Raw genomic sequence first — 15,328 nt, 5'->3', positions numbered from 1 at the left:
GGCACTGAAACACTGGTAGGGAGAAGGAAACAGACAGAAGAGAGTTCTTTAATATCCCTAGAAGAACATTGTCAGGGTCTATCTCCTCCAGTCTGACCCTCGTGGCTCTGCTCACAAGCGAGCACGTTGTGTAGTTCAGAGCACACTCTTCTCTGTTGTGCTACAGTGAGAGAAAATAAGCACTCATTCTAAAACTGATCAATGCAGCAGCCCCTTCCTTTGTGCTGGCAGCACTGAGTACAGAGCACAGGTGCCCAGGTACCCATCAGTGGAACATCCCCTTTGCTTTGTACTGGCTGTGCAGAAGACATGGAACAGCTATGGCACATGAGAACACAAGCGTGGAGGACAAATCACTCCCCAGTCCTGAGCAGCACCACCATCACACAAGGCATTGATTACCCACCCCTCCCTCAGCTTAGAGGGTCCCATAGAGACCTCTACACTAGGACAACTGACTTTTTAGCAGCTTTTAGCACTACCTTAGATGTAGCTGACACCAGCCAGATGACTAAGAAACACAGCTGACCATGCAAAAGAGATCCCCCAAAAGACAGTCAAAAACCTACCCCACCATGCCTGAAAACCACCCAAGGCAAACACAAAAGCATGCAACACTGCAGGGATCTCACCAAGGGGGGAGCAGGGAGCTGCATTTAGCCACCTGGGGTGAAGGAGAACATCTCTGACATTGAAAGCCAACCCTGGGAAGGCCAGGCAGCTGCACCGCTCCTACTGGTTCCACCACAGCAGCAGAAAAAAAAAAAATCCACGGAAAAGATTTATGATAGGAAGGCTGCTTGATTTATGTGTGTGTCAACAGACTAACCCTGATTTTAAATTTTGGCTGCTGTTCCAGCCCTGGGTCCTCCCCCACAAAGCCCAGAGGTGCTCAAGCCTATTCTGACACCAGCATGCTTAAATCAATGGAGTAAAAGAGAAGCAGACCTTATCCCACGGATAGGAAAGGCAGAGCGGGAATTACCGAGCAGCCTTTCAGCAGAGAGCGTGCAGGGGCTGACGGACCTCCGGTGAAGCCCGACAAACCTTTCAGTCCCTTTATCAGCCTACCTGCAGCTTTCTCTTACGGGCAAAGGAAACAATGATAAATGCAGTGCACCTCCAGCCAGCACCGGGTCATTCAGACACTGGCTGAATCCCAAATTCGCTCTGACATTAGTCTATCTGGTCTGCCTCCCCTGGGGGCCACGTGGCCACGCACTCCCGCAGCTGGAGAGAAGGAGAGGGAAGGGCATTCAATACCACTTAGCAGAGCTGCGCTGCAGTCTTGGCCCGCGCGGAACGATGGGCAGTTTCATTAACTGAAGTCCAGCCGCTGCAAAGCCTTGCTGCCCGCAGAAACACAAAACTCCGCAGCCTTATCTGAGAAAGGAAAATTCAGGCGAGCACGCCAGCCACGGGCAGCGCTCGGTTCACCGCACACACTCCCCTGAGCCGCTGCAGCCCCGTGTCGTGTGCTGGCAGCTCTGCGGAGGTTTTTCACACACCAAGAACAATTTCTGAAAGCAGGACAGGGCTTTTTGCCCCAAAAAGGAGGGCCGACCCACCAGCCCTCTGCTTGTGCTCACTCTTTTTTCATTCTCAGCTTCAAAACAGGGACCTAAACCACCACCAAGATCTGCAGGGCAATTACAAGCGGGAGGGAGGAGAGGCTGAACACTGTTATCCTGCTGCAAATCAGGTACCAGCAACCTCCATTGCTCACCCACCTGCAGAATCCATCCTCTGTCACGACAGCTCCACTGTCTGCATACTGCCCCCTTTTCAAGCTCGTCTGCTTACTGTACTTCATTATATCCAATCGTCTGTGTGCTTCCATATAGCCCACGGTGTCTGTCCATTTCTTGTGTTCAGAATAGGAGCCAAATACGAAGCTGATTTTTTTTTATTATTATTTTTAAAATTGGTAGAGGAACCCCAGGAAAGATGCAGTAGCAGAAACTATTCCCAGTTTTCTTAGAACAACCGAGATTTACACGTCGGTGGTGGTCTGGATAGGAGCATGAGAATGCTAATTAGCCACAAACAAAACCTATTCTGCTGTCTTCTCAACAGGGCAGGGCTGCTCCCCAAAGGACATACTCTACCATATTGTTTAATCTCACTCTTAGACTACTTAAAATGCCAACCATAAACCTTATATAATCTCATTTTCAATGTTTTTTATCCCTCAGTTAACACTGTTCCTTCAAGTTTAAACACATTTCAACCTTTTAAATATTTTCTCTCCCTTCTTCAATTATCTACAAATGTTTGAAGGACAAAAAAATATGCTATCTCTTCTGTTGCTTGTGGTGTTTTGATAAAACATATTTGTTTTGAGCTTAATCATACCTTGCAAGCCAAAATATCCTGGTAACTTTATTTATTGCTTCTCTCTGACCTTCCTAAGATTTTCAAATAAGGGTTTCTGGTGCAGAATGAAATGTTTTTAAGACTATTGTCACTTCCTTCCCCCTCCCCCCAGCTGTACTAACATGCAAAAATCCTGTCTTTTATTACAAAAGTATCCTTAATTTAATGTCTCGGGTTATCGGTAGATCTATCACCATTATGCTTGTCCAAGTTTCATCATCCTACAGAGTATATCCGTATCTCAAATGATTTTTTTTCTTGGTGTGATTATATACACGTTTCCCATCTGAACTTTTTTTGTAATTTTAATTTCCTTTGATGCTTTAGAATTACTTTTCTTCTGTCTCCACCAGTGCCTACAGAGGAGGACTCCAATGAGATCTCTGCAGGTTTCATGGCATACTGATAGCCTCCAAACCCAGAGGAGATTCTACCTCTTCTGTTATTCTACAGAATTCCAACATTTACACAACACCTTGTATTTTAAAGAACTAACCAAAAGAAACCAAACACATTTATTTTCAAATTCTGAAGCTGAACTCCTTTCCCTACTTCTAACCCACCAAGGAAAATCCTGCAGTCAGAGGCGCTGCTTTTCCCATTTCTCAGGAGGTACAAAGAACACAGAGAAACCCCCAGGCTTCCTGGTGAAGGTACATACGTAGGAGGACAGACTCAGCTGAAAGTATTTTGTCTATCCAATCTGGACAACATCCCTCACTGCACTGCCAGTCCTGCCTGTTTTAGCTCACTAAATTCTCTTAAACACTGACTCAAATGCAACAACAGACTGAGATGGGTATGTCCAAGAATAGTCGCCATCCCTAAACACACGCAAGGATGCCATCATAGGACTAGGAAAGACCAGCTGCAGCTCCCCAAAAAAACTACTGCTGTCTTCAACTTGTGTGATAGGATGGAATAAATTTTAACCAGTATTCAGGAGCAGACAGACACTTTTCTCAGCCACAAAGCAGGGTGGCTGGCAGTCTCCAGGAAGGGAGCTTAAGGGACATTTGGCTGCAGGAACAGTTTGGCAGTTCCAGGCTAAGGTATTCCCTCCATGAGTTGGTGCTGCCATGTACTGACCCACACTAGATGTCATCCCATGCTCACCAAACAGGGAAAGGCTGTTCAGTGCAACTGCAACTCAGTGTAGTTAACACACGTGTCTTAGAAAAACGAAAAAACTTCAGTACAATATATGGTAACCTACAGTTCGAAGAAAACCAGCAATTCATACGCATTCGTTCTGTTGCTCTGCTCCCAAAGACATCACTCATCCATGTTAGGCAGGAACTCAAAGCAGCTCCCCTCTTCCAAAATGCTGACATCTGATTCATCAGCACACAAGCTTTCAGGGCACAAGAGGAATCTGGGATTTCCACCTGGGCTCCCCCTCCAGGTCCCTATTCTCAGCCCTACAAAGGTCCAGCCATGTTCTAGCAGATGCCTGCTTCCTTCCTTAGGTCAGAGTTTTGCCTACACAGCTCAGTACAGACCCACCCCACTTTTGGTTTAAAACACAAATTAGCTAAACCATTTAAAAATCCCTGATGAGGACACATTTCCCAAAGTTTATGCAGCTTTAAGTTAATTAACAAACTTTGTAGCTCCAAGCTAAGTGAAGGAACGGTAAGTAACCACCTGCAGCAGTACCTTGCATAAGGGTGGGAGCTGGGGTCATTATCACAACGAGGAGCAACGTGGTTCAGCAAATGCGACACAGGATGAATTCTTTCAGCAGACAGCAGGTGGTGATCCAAGATCACGGCACTGGGGTGCCAAAAGCAAACACCAGAAAGGCACACAAAGGCCTCTATAAAACTGTCAAAGATGAGTCTATTTTGTGAACGTCTGGTTTTGTTTTGCTCATTAGAGAAATGGGTGTAATTATAGGGATATGAAAGGAGCCTTATAGCAATGCAGCTACAGAGTCCTTCTGTATTGGTACGCCATAATATGCATAGGTATTAAAGCATAACCAACCAAATAAAAATTATAATCTCAGTAAAACTGAACTGGCACGATGTCTGTATAGACATTTCCATGCAAACTGCCATAAGGTAAATGGTCTGTGCTTTCCATAACCTCACTGTGAGTCATAAGCATCAGAGAAAGGTGCAGGGAAATTCTACAGCATGTAAACATCAAGTAATCTCTTAAATATGCCTTTCAACTCTGGTAACCCCCAAATCATTGGGATAGACCTGAGCATATACCTATTAGCAGCATGGGGTTTCTAATAGGTATGCCTTTGCTGAATTCATTTTATGAAACCTTGAAGCAACTGACTTGCAGCTAAGGGAAGGCAATTAACCTGTTTGTGAGGACTGGTGTGTTCCAGGCTATGACTGTTTGCGCTCTGCGCTAGCCTAATCCCTTTCGTAAACAGCAAAACTGTTTGTAGCTGAGACCTGAAGAGCCTGGCACAACCATCCAACCTGGAGCCGCTGCCTGCCCTCAGCTCTCCCATGAAAGGGATCCTGTGAGCCAGGGGATGGGGGGATCACATCATCCCTCCTCTGATCCAGGTCACAGCCTCCCATTGGGGAGGCAAATGTGACACATGGGTCCCGCAGAAGAGGCTGAGCGCTGCTCCTCAGCTGTACACAGACACGAGAGGAAGGGCTCACCAAACCGTCCTGCTGCTGCAGAAGCAAGAGAATAATAAGAGTGCTAAAGAACACAGGCTGTGAGTTTTTTTTCCCCTGCTTCTCACAGCTGAACACAAATTAAGGTTGCTCTAGCAGGCTCCCTGTCCCAGCTCCCTCTCCCAGGAGTCCAGCGGGGACTCGTGCTCCAGAGGGGCTCTGGCTGGACCTGCTGCCGTCCCACCTTCAGCTGTGCCCTCCTGCCCTCTGTCCCCCGCCAGCTATGACACCCCGTCTGCCCTCTGCTGAGCCATTTCAGCACATATCTCGGGGAAAAAAAAACAAAACACAACACCCAAACTTGCTTTCTATTGTCAGGTTAGTTTTGTTCCCAGTTAAGAGTGCTGAAATGGCTTGGCAAGGAGTTGGAGAAGCAGAGCCAGAAAGGAGAGAGAGTGAAGAAGTTTGGGAGGGAAGGGCCATGGGCACCAGCACTTGGATGAGCTCAGGCTGCCAGGGAGCCGCAGTCTCTGGCACACGTTAACCCTCTCTCCAGACAGTCCCACAATTTGCCTGCTGATAAACACATAAGCAAGCAATTTCTTTGCAAATGGAACAGATACAAAGCAGTGCGAGGGTTGCTCCAAGACCCACCAGGAATTTGAGCATGATCCCTTCCAGAAAGCCAAGGGCTGGGGCATTATACCAATGATAAACCCCAACCTACACTGGTAGCTCTCAGAGCACGTTGAATCTAAGCCTTGATTTCAAAAACAGTGCTTTTATTCCTTAGGGTCATGAAGCTACCCAAACAAAAGCCTAAGCAATGTATAGGATGATGAAGGAATGGCTTTCCAGCTCCCCAGTCACATCCAAACAATGACCTGGCCACACAAATGCTGTGGGTGCCCACTAACGTCACACATGCTCCTTACCCCAAAACACAGTAATAACACTTTCTTTGTTATGGCCATTTCATTACGGATTAGTTTCTGAAAGGAAAAAGTGGGTACAATACCTACAGAAAGGAAGTTCGGAGGTAAAAAGGATATATAAAGATTATAATCATCCTGTCTTCTTCATCTTTGTACAAACCTGTTCCTTGATTCAGAAGGGTATACGACCCTAACCCAACACCCACAGTCCACACTAGAAAGGCATTTCTGTTACTCCAGAGAGTATGACTGCCATACCTGTCTTGCTTAAGACGCAGGCTGATAAAAATCAACATGCTTTTTCTTGATGTGGGTTTATCATAAAAGTACCTTGACAATGATTGCAGTAATAAGGGTATTTGTATTTCATCTGCACATATGGAGCTTCAGCTTCATTTGACCTATGACATACACGGGTAACAGAAAAGGATGCTGGATTTTGACTCCACTACCATGGGCACTGGAGCAATTTTTCCTGAATACTCCCCAAAACATTGCTCTACCTATAGGTTTGGTGGAGTTTCATGCTAGTTTTGTTAAAACAGAAGAAACTTTATATGTATCCATTTTTTCTTTTAATTTCCATCAGATGTAATAATTTTAGGAAACACTTTTTGCATTGGGTTAACTTAAGCCTACATAAGCTAACCTTTCACAGCGGAGGGGGGGCGAAGCCTGCACTCAAGCTAGCACCTAGCTAACCATTTAAAGGCATGTTTCCGTCGACTTCCTGGTGCAAGCTTGCACTAGATTATCTAATCTTACCCTTCCTTCTCCTAGATATGTAAAGCAAGGGAAGAACAAGTTATGTTCCAATACACACGCTATCATTCGAGCCCACCAAAAACTGTTCCATAAAATAAAACAGCTGGCCTTTTTTTTAATGCATTTAAGAACTTTACAGAGATTCAAGGTTCAAGCCCTTCTTTTGTAGGAAAGGATGAAAGAAAATTATAGTCTTGTCTTACTCTTATACGCAGGAAGAACTCACTCATCCCCATGCTGTCATTATTTCCAGTAACGGTCAACTTCTGCTCTATCCCAATGCACAAACACAGGCTCCCAGTGCTGAATGCATAACGGTTAATTAAGAAGCCCCTGGGCATCCTGCAAATAGGCTTTCTGTTGGATATAGCCAAAGCTTTAGAGTTACACAACATTAAGAAAGCCCAGAGCCACATCTACTTACCAGCCTGAAACATACCTTTCACATTTTAAAAAAGCACTGATTTTCTGCTCCTGAAATCTACGTTGCTCCTCTTTCAAAAAAAAAAGTTAAATGTCACTGGCACAAAGGCATCCCACCAAACGCTTTCAATCAATTTACACTCTCTGGGGTTGATTAGAAAGAGAATTGTGCTTCAAGAGATGACATCGAGGTCTCAACATCTGTTTCCATTCCATATTAGGAATGAAACGACCTCCAAGAATTATTGGGGAGAGGAGTGGGGCTGTGGAACAAAGGGAAAAAAATCACCAGGATGGATTTGTCCTCAGCAGCAAAGCCAGCAAGTAAGAGAAAGGCTCAGGCTCAATATTTTGTTCCGGATCGGTTCTTTATCACCTACCCTGGCTGTACTCTTCCCACAAGTACAATATTCCAAGTGAATATTTTCCACTTCATAGTCCAACTTTCTTAGGAAAAAAGATTTCCATAAGATGACTAGCTTTCAACAAATAAATATGAAAATAAAGTCTCAAAATATTACAAATCCTGTCATACACTAATCCAGCAGGCACCCAGAGTGACAGAAGCATCTCCCACACAAGTGAGATTACTTTACTATTGGGTGAAGAGGGTTAAGTTTCTTCTTCTGGACCAGAATTCAAATGAATCATAGCTAAGAAACAGTGTGCTGCAGATGTGTCACGTATGTTTAATCCAAGCTAACCACGATTAGCTTTTCAGCAGATTAGCAAACCGATCACACTCACAGCTGCATGACTGCAAATCCTCACACAGGGAGGCAGCAGGAACTGGAGGCTGGTGGTGGGGAAGGAGTGTGGGTGATGGCTCTTTCAGGGATCATCTACGGGTGCACCAGGGTTCCTGGGCACTTGTGTACATGACTCTCAGACGGCTCTGTGCTGGTTTTCTGCCTTACTCCTGACCACTAACCCGTGGTTCCTGGTGCTGCTCTGTAAAAGAAGGGCTACAAGAACAGGGAAATATAACAGGAAAGAAAATCCCACCCGGCCTTGTGGTAACTCTCAACCAGGCTGTCAGGTTAGTGTCACAGCTACCGTTATCTCAGCTAATTCTGCAACCAGTCTGCTCACTCCAGACAGCTTTGTTTCAAGGAAGACAGTAGTTCTCTGGGTGACGTCATATTTCTAAAAAACTGCTTCTCCAACTCCAGTCAGGTACCTGAGCTGGACTGATAAGCTTTTCATCCCACGTCCCTGCTCTGCAAATGGACTATCACCCTGTATCTGCAAGCACATCACCACGTCTCAGTGAGTGCGGAAAGTTATTCCGGCAACCTCAAGAATTCAAACTGCTTTCCTGAATGTTTAAACCCTCATGAAGCTCATTCAACCCCTTAGAAAGATTTATATCTACTTTAGTTACAGAGGAATTTTTCAAAGACCTTACTATGTGATGCAGCTATCTCTAAGAGACTCTTCCAGATCTCTCTGTATATTCAGTGCTCTTCTAAGAAGGATTCTGAATATTGCTTTTGGCATGGGGCTTCTCTGTCACCCTCTCCCCTGCTGTGAGGGGAATGAGCTGAAAGTGGTACAGAGCTGTGTGGAGGTGCTGGTCCAAGCTGACTTGGCTCTTGGAGGATGGACACACCTCAAAGCCCCATCACCCAGCTTCACTTACACAGGCCCCTCCAACTCCCCCAATTTCAGTGTCCAGCAGGAAAGTCCTCCCACCTGCCTGCACTAATTCCAGCACCCCACAGGGAAAAGAAGCCCTGCCTCACTGCCAGATGAGGAAAGGAGAAAGTGCCAGGAAGGGGAGAGCACATCTGGAATCCATTGCAGAGTGCTGAATGCCTCGGAAAGAACTGCAGAGCTGGCAGAAACCACAGCGAGGAGCCGCGTGTTTGGGCATGACTATGGAGCAAAGGTGGGGGAAGAGATGTATCCAGCATACTTAAACACAAAACCAGAGCTCCTCTTGGGGCTCTTTTTTTTTAATGCAAGCAGCCAAACATCTCAGTCCCATCACATTTTCACTGCCACTGGCCTAGTGTGGGTAGGGTCAGAATTCAGTACAGGAGACAGGGGATGCGATGCAGCAGCCCCAGCCGAAGCAAACAGGACTCATCTGTGACTCGAGCGCCAGCACTCAGTAACACAGCGACAATATTACTTCAAGCTGCTCTCAGGGTTGAGGTGGGGGGAGGATATCTGAGACTGACTTGGCACATGCTCAGGAACAGAAATTTGATGGTTTAAAAACACAGATTTCTTCCCACAGTTACTCTCCATTCCAGCAATGCATTCTCTTATCTCCTGCTACTAATTTGTTCCAAGAGGAGTTTTCCATTTTCAAGGAAACCTCCACTATGTGTCTCGGAAATCAGAGGTTCTTTAAAGGAATGGCCACAGAGAAGGAACTCACCAATGCAGCAGCCTGGTACAAAGGGTGACTACAGCTGTTTGGATATATTACCAACAAGGAGGGTGTGGGAAGCATTGCTACTTTAGCACGTGGCCTTGACCAGATGAAAAAAATAAGGTGATACACACTTCTGCACATGAATTTTAAAAAGGGAATTAAAAAAACTCAAAAGGGAACAAGCGAGAGCCACAAAAATGACCACAAGATTGGAAAAAGCCACATGGCTGTACACTGAAAAACCTGAAAAGCCCAATCTATTTTGCTTATAATTAAAAAAAGTGTCAACTGACTGTTTTGTGAAAGTATATTAATTGTCAGGAGAGGAAAAAAAAAAGAAGTAGGCACTAATAATATGTAATCTAATGAACAAAGGCATCAATAAAACCAATAGCCAGAAGCTGAGTCTGATAAATTCAGTTCTGGTAAAAGGTACCATTTTAGTTTGTTTACTGATTCCTAAATGACAGTCATTAAGTCAGCTAGTGAGGAGGACTCAGCCCTTTCCATCTCTTCATGCCTTTGTGCTGAAAACATTATGTCATTCAAATCAGAAGCACCTGAGTGAGACATAATGGCCTACAACACATACACCAGAAGACACCATCTGAGGCCAGATCTATAGGACAATGTTCTGGAAAGCTAAGAAGAGCTGGCAGAAGTCAATGCACATAAATTAAAGCAGATTAAACTCAGCAGCAGACACATTTATAAGGAAAATGACTTCACCTTATGGAGGGGAACAAGCTATTGAGAAGTATGGGTGCAGTTTCGTGTACTACCTAATATGATAAACTACCAGCTGGCCTCAGAAGCATGGGCTCTGCTTCCCTCCCCGGCTGTTGCGAGACCAAGTCATGCCACAGCTGTAGCCAGAAAATTAATCCAAACAATAGTTGTCTGTTTGGTCATAAACTGAACTGTCTCGGTTTATATCCGCCTAAGCACGGTGCCCAAAGCAGTGAGGTGGCTGAACATATGGCCAGGGCAGAGAGACGAGGGGGACTATTCTTCTCACAGCAGCCCATAGCTATGCTACATTAAGCGCAACTTGGAAATGCACCTGAAAGCCACTTTGTCCCAGAACAAGAGGTTACTTGGACATTCTGCGTATGTTACTGCCTCTACCTGCTTAGCTTTCAGAGCGTCCCAATGTAAGCCAGTACAGAGTTGGTTTTTACATGGTGAATTGTCAGGTATCTCAGGAAAGAACTCCCCTTTGTTATCAAATCCTTTAGAGTCTCTTTCCCCCAGGCCTTCCAGCTAATATATGTTTACTGAATTCCTGTTGTAACCACAAACCAGCATAGACTTCTCCCTTACAAAGGCCACCTGCACAGCTCAAAGGTGAAGCCCCAGGTCCACAGTGTGTCTGACCATCTTTCACTGCTCCTCCTGGGCTGGGTGTTCTTAATGCAGGTCCTGCAGCGCCCCCGTTCAAGCAGCTCCCTCCGTACCTTTGGAAGCATGCTGCTCGCCCTTGTCACCACCACATCGATGCCTTGGCCACAAAAAGCATGTGTGGGTTTAACAACAGCAATACACCAAATCTTCTCATTAAACTACTGCATATTACTGGTAGTTCCACTTTTAAACCGCTCTATTTCACTGAAGCTAAATCAATAAACCTTAAAAGCTAAATTGATATAAGAACAACTCATTTTGGTGGCATGCCTGTCAGCATCTGCAGCTCCATTAATATGTTACTGCACGCATTCCCATGAAATTTACCCGTCCATAATTCCCAGCGGACATACACCTTCTACAGCCAAGTGCATTAAAGATCCTTTCTCTCCCTGCCTCACTCTGTCTGCTCGCACCTACAGGAAGACAAGAGAACAGGCTACGCAAAACTTAAACCCTTTCAGCCAGTCGGTCTCCCCTTCTGTACATCCCCTTTCACGCATACAGTGTCAGGCTAAACAAAGCCGCCTGCTCCAGGATACAGGCCTAGAAAAAAAGCATTAGCATCTGGCAACCAAGAGCAGCACCCCAGCATAGAAGCCTGAGAGCAAACACAAGTCTCTGGCACGGAGAGGAAACACCGAGACGTATGCCTGACTGCTCCTGTCAATCTTGCAGTGGGGGAATGCCCAATTATTTTTTTTTTAATATATTTTTATCATATTACTGAACGGAAACGCCAGGGACTGCTGCAGCCCCTGTCCCTTGAGGCTCTGCTGCTGCCATCAGGCTGTGCTGCCTTTGCAGCGATGAATATTTAAACAGGGCAATAAATATTTCAGAGCACATTCGTCCCGATGAGAAGTCTACTAGCATAAGGGAGATGAGACAACCAGGCAGGGTCAGGGCTGCTCCCTATTTGCCCCTCTGGCTCCCACACTGCCTGCCCTCCCTTGGCCCTCCTTCCCTCCAGCCCTCAACAGGCACCTGAGAGCCTCAAATATTGATGAGCACAGCTCCGGTTACTTTCCAAACAAGCAAAAACACTGTGAAAAAGTAAAAAGGTGCTCTGCTTTCCAGAGAGGTGCAGAATGCACTTACCACATGCTTTGCCGTCACCTTTTCTGGGGCCTCTGGCTTTTGGGTGTAGTGCTCACACTTGGGGAGAAAAGAATTTGCTTTAAGACCCCACAGGGTCTTAAATCTTTTAATACTGCCCCTTCAAAGAGCAAAAATACAAGCCCACCAAACCCAAAAGCTCAACCAGAGCCTGGCTGAGCGGTGAAGTATGAATGAAAGCCTGTCTCTCCCCCCCACAACTCCCTTCCTTAATTTCAGGACTGCATTTACTCAGGCATTTCTTGCTCGCTAGCAGCTCCGCTGGGCTCTCTGTGGGACGCTAACAGATGTACACAACTTGGCCATCACTGGGACAAATAAAATTGGCTGGAAAACAGGTTTAGGACATACAGAAAATGCATGCATTTATTCAGCTGTCATCTGCATGTCGTTCACGTACTGGGGCTATTTTGACTTTCATGGTGCTAAAAGCTTGCATTTTTAACAAGGATCTTAGCTATGTTCTCACCTATAAATAAACTATTTTTTTTAAATAATTTCAAGGGGTAAATAAAATTTTGCAGTACATTTTGAAAGAAATCAAAATCACACATAAGACACCTGTTCAGGATCAAATTTATAGGGCCATAAAAACCCATGGCGATGCTTAAAACCAGACTTTCATACCAGCTTCCACTGCATATCTCACTAGATTCAAAAGACAAGATATTTCCTGGTCACGCAATATATGGAGAAGCCTTCAGAAAACAGATAGTGCCTACCCTGAATGAAGGGAAGCCAAAAAGACACACTCACTAGGAGCAGCCAAAGGGTTATCTTAAGTGACAGGTGTGAGCTGGCCTGCCCTGGCTAACTGAGCTGCACCAGGGCAGATCCCTTTCAGGGAAAGGCTGTAACTAACAGCATATAACAAATTAGAGGCACCTCTGCCTTTCTCGGTGCTCACATTTTAAAAGATGATGGTAACTAAACTGCAATCTCAACATGCCACATGCTTTCAATGACACCTCTCGGACTGCACAAGGAGAAGCTGCTCCTCATACCTGGATCCTGGCCCAGCTTAAGGTAGAAGCTGGGCACCAAACGGCTCGTCCCTGTCACGGCTTGGGCACGGCAGGGCTCCTGCAAGGGTATGTGACAACTCAGCAAGGTCTGCAGATGCACGGTCTTGGATTAAACTGCTAAATTCCCCTGCAGTCTCATTTCAGCTGCTTTGAGACCTTTGAAGTGGAACAGATGGGTCTTTCTTATGCACAAAAATGGCCCTGCAGCACATCGAGAGTGAGCTTTCTACCGCAAGCCAGAGCTTCTGCTATTTCATCCATGGTCCTCACGGTCAAAGGAAGAGATCAGGGCAGCATCCAAGTGCTGCACAGCCTGCTGGGGATGGCTGTTTTCCTATTAATGAAATTCTGTCCCAATCCCCTGCTCTGTGGCATGAATTTGCTCCAAAGCAAAGTATTGGACCATCTAACAGGAAAACCTCCCTCCCTACAGAAATTCAAGGAAGACCAGCTGCCTGCTGAATAGGTAGATTAATCAGCTGCCGCTGCCCTCTGTCCCTTCTGACCAAAGGCTCCTGGAAGAGCAGCGGCAACCCTCCTTCAAGACTGGTCATCAGCCACGCCACCAAAAAGATGCTGCCTTATATTAAAAATATAAAATGGCAATCACAGCAGTGTATGTAGAAAGTAACAACAACACCGCTGCTTGGCCAGCAGCTAGTCCTGGGATTTTACATCTCTGTTCCTAACCATCACCCCAACTGTCTTTTCATGTATTGCTAAAACTAAAGGATCCAGTCAGAAGTCAGACCCAGGCTGGCACAAAAAAACATCTTGTACTTTCCTATCCTATTAACAGCCCTCATACACAGAGGAAGCAAAATATCCTGGAAGATGAGCAATTACCTCACCAAGTATTTTAGAGCAAGAACCACCATTTTGCAGCAGACATCAAAATAACAAGTGCTCCTCTGCTAACCGTGCAGCTCCACGTTATTCCCATGATGGGTCGCATACCCAACAGCACACTTACATGGAAAAAAATGGCATCTGATCCCAGGCAAGAATGAAAAGATAATGTTTGCTACAATACAAGAAGTGTTAGGAAGGAAAACAACATTTAATCCTGTGCCTCCTGAGGACCTCTCATGACTCAGAAAATAAATGTAAACACATGAAAAAGTTAATTTGGATCCTATCAGCCCCACTGGCATGCAAAAGGCAGAGCAGGCACCCTGGGGACTAGGGAGGGAAAGATTTGCCATAGATCAGATTACTATCACTTACAGCTGACCTAAAACACCACAAGATTTCAGCAGACTTTGCCAGTTCCTCTAATTTCCATAGGTACAACCCCCTCTCCTTTAAGAGATGAGATGTGTGAAATGTGCAACACCGCAACTGAGGACAGGGAGGAGGAGATCCTGCAGCACGTGTATGTGAGCGGCCAAGATGATAATCCTCACTGTTTTAGAAGGAGCACAGTTAACTGAAAATAAGAAAGCAAAAGTGAATTATTCTTTGAAGAACCCATCCATCAAAAGCAATAAGGACATAAGGAACTGGAATCGTTTCTCATCAGTCTGAAGCCACTGCGTGGAACTGAGAGACAGACGGTTGCTCTGTCCTACAAACATGCTCCTTCAAAAGACATGTCCCTCTAAAACCCAACACACTCTTGGCTTGGAAAGCAGGAGACCCAGCTTGCTGGGTGAGCTCAACACAGTTATCCCCCAGATGGGCCAGCACAGCCCACAAACATACTTCATCACTGCCAAACCTGAGAAACGTTCTTCAGCATAAGCCCTTGGCACTTGGTTTTAACTTCATCTCATTTGAAGGGATCTGAGCTGCCCTGCTCTGCTGGAAGCAAAGGGCAGTCAGAGGATCAGGACTAAACAGGCACCAAACGCAAGAACAAATCAGGGCTCTGTAACCTATTTTTCTGTTACAGGTGATCCCTTCCTACCTCATGCATCCAGGCTGGTAAAGCTTATCACAAACTAAGGACTTTTTGTATCCTAATACATTTTTAGGAAGAGTTAATATTCAAAAGCAGCCAATGACAATATGAGTAGCAGCCCACAGCAGCTCAAGTACCTGTTATTACCTGAAGTCCATTTGCTTTCTTAGGCCTTCAAAATGCACTAGAAGATTCACAGGAAGACTGATGCACGTGAAAACCCTCCTTTAAATCTAGAAATTAACCACCAACATTTATTTAAAAGGCCACGCTCCAAATATCATGTAAGATTAAAACAATGGCAACTGAATCTATTGCTCTTATAGCTTCCCCTTGCATGTCCAAGACGTAAAGCTGTGCCAGAATCCCAGAACTCAGCACCACAGGGTATGAGGACC

At 45.4% G+C, this 15,328-nt stretch overlaps 1 protein-coding gene across 50 annotated transcripts in view; it reads right to left on the bottom strand.

Annotated features, from left to right (window-relative positions):
- Positions 1-15,328, bottom strand: part of RBFOX2 (RNA binding fox-1 homolog 2) — a 172,505-nt gene that overhangs the window by 60,451 nt on the left and 96,726 nt on the right. The gene's annotated exons all lie outside the window — the stretch shown is intronic.

The sequence above is a fragment of the Columba livia genome, chromosome 1 (genome assembly GCF_036013475.1).
Source record: "Columba livia isolate bColLiv1 breed racing homer chromosome 1, bColLiv1.pat.W.v2, whole genome shotgun sequence".
Classification (NCBI taxonomy): domain Eukaryota; kingdom Metazoa; phylum Chordata; class Aves; order Columbiformes; family Columbidae; genus Columba; species Columba livia.
Note: the sequence above shows the minus strand (reverse complement) of the source record. Positions and strands in the feature narration are given on the sequence as shown.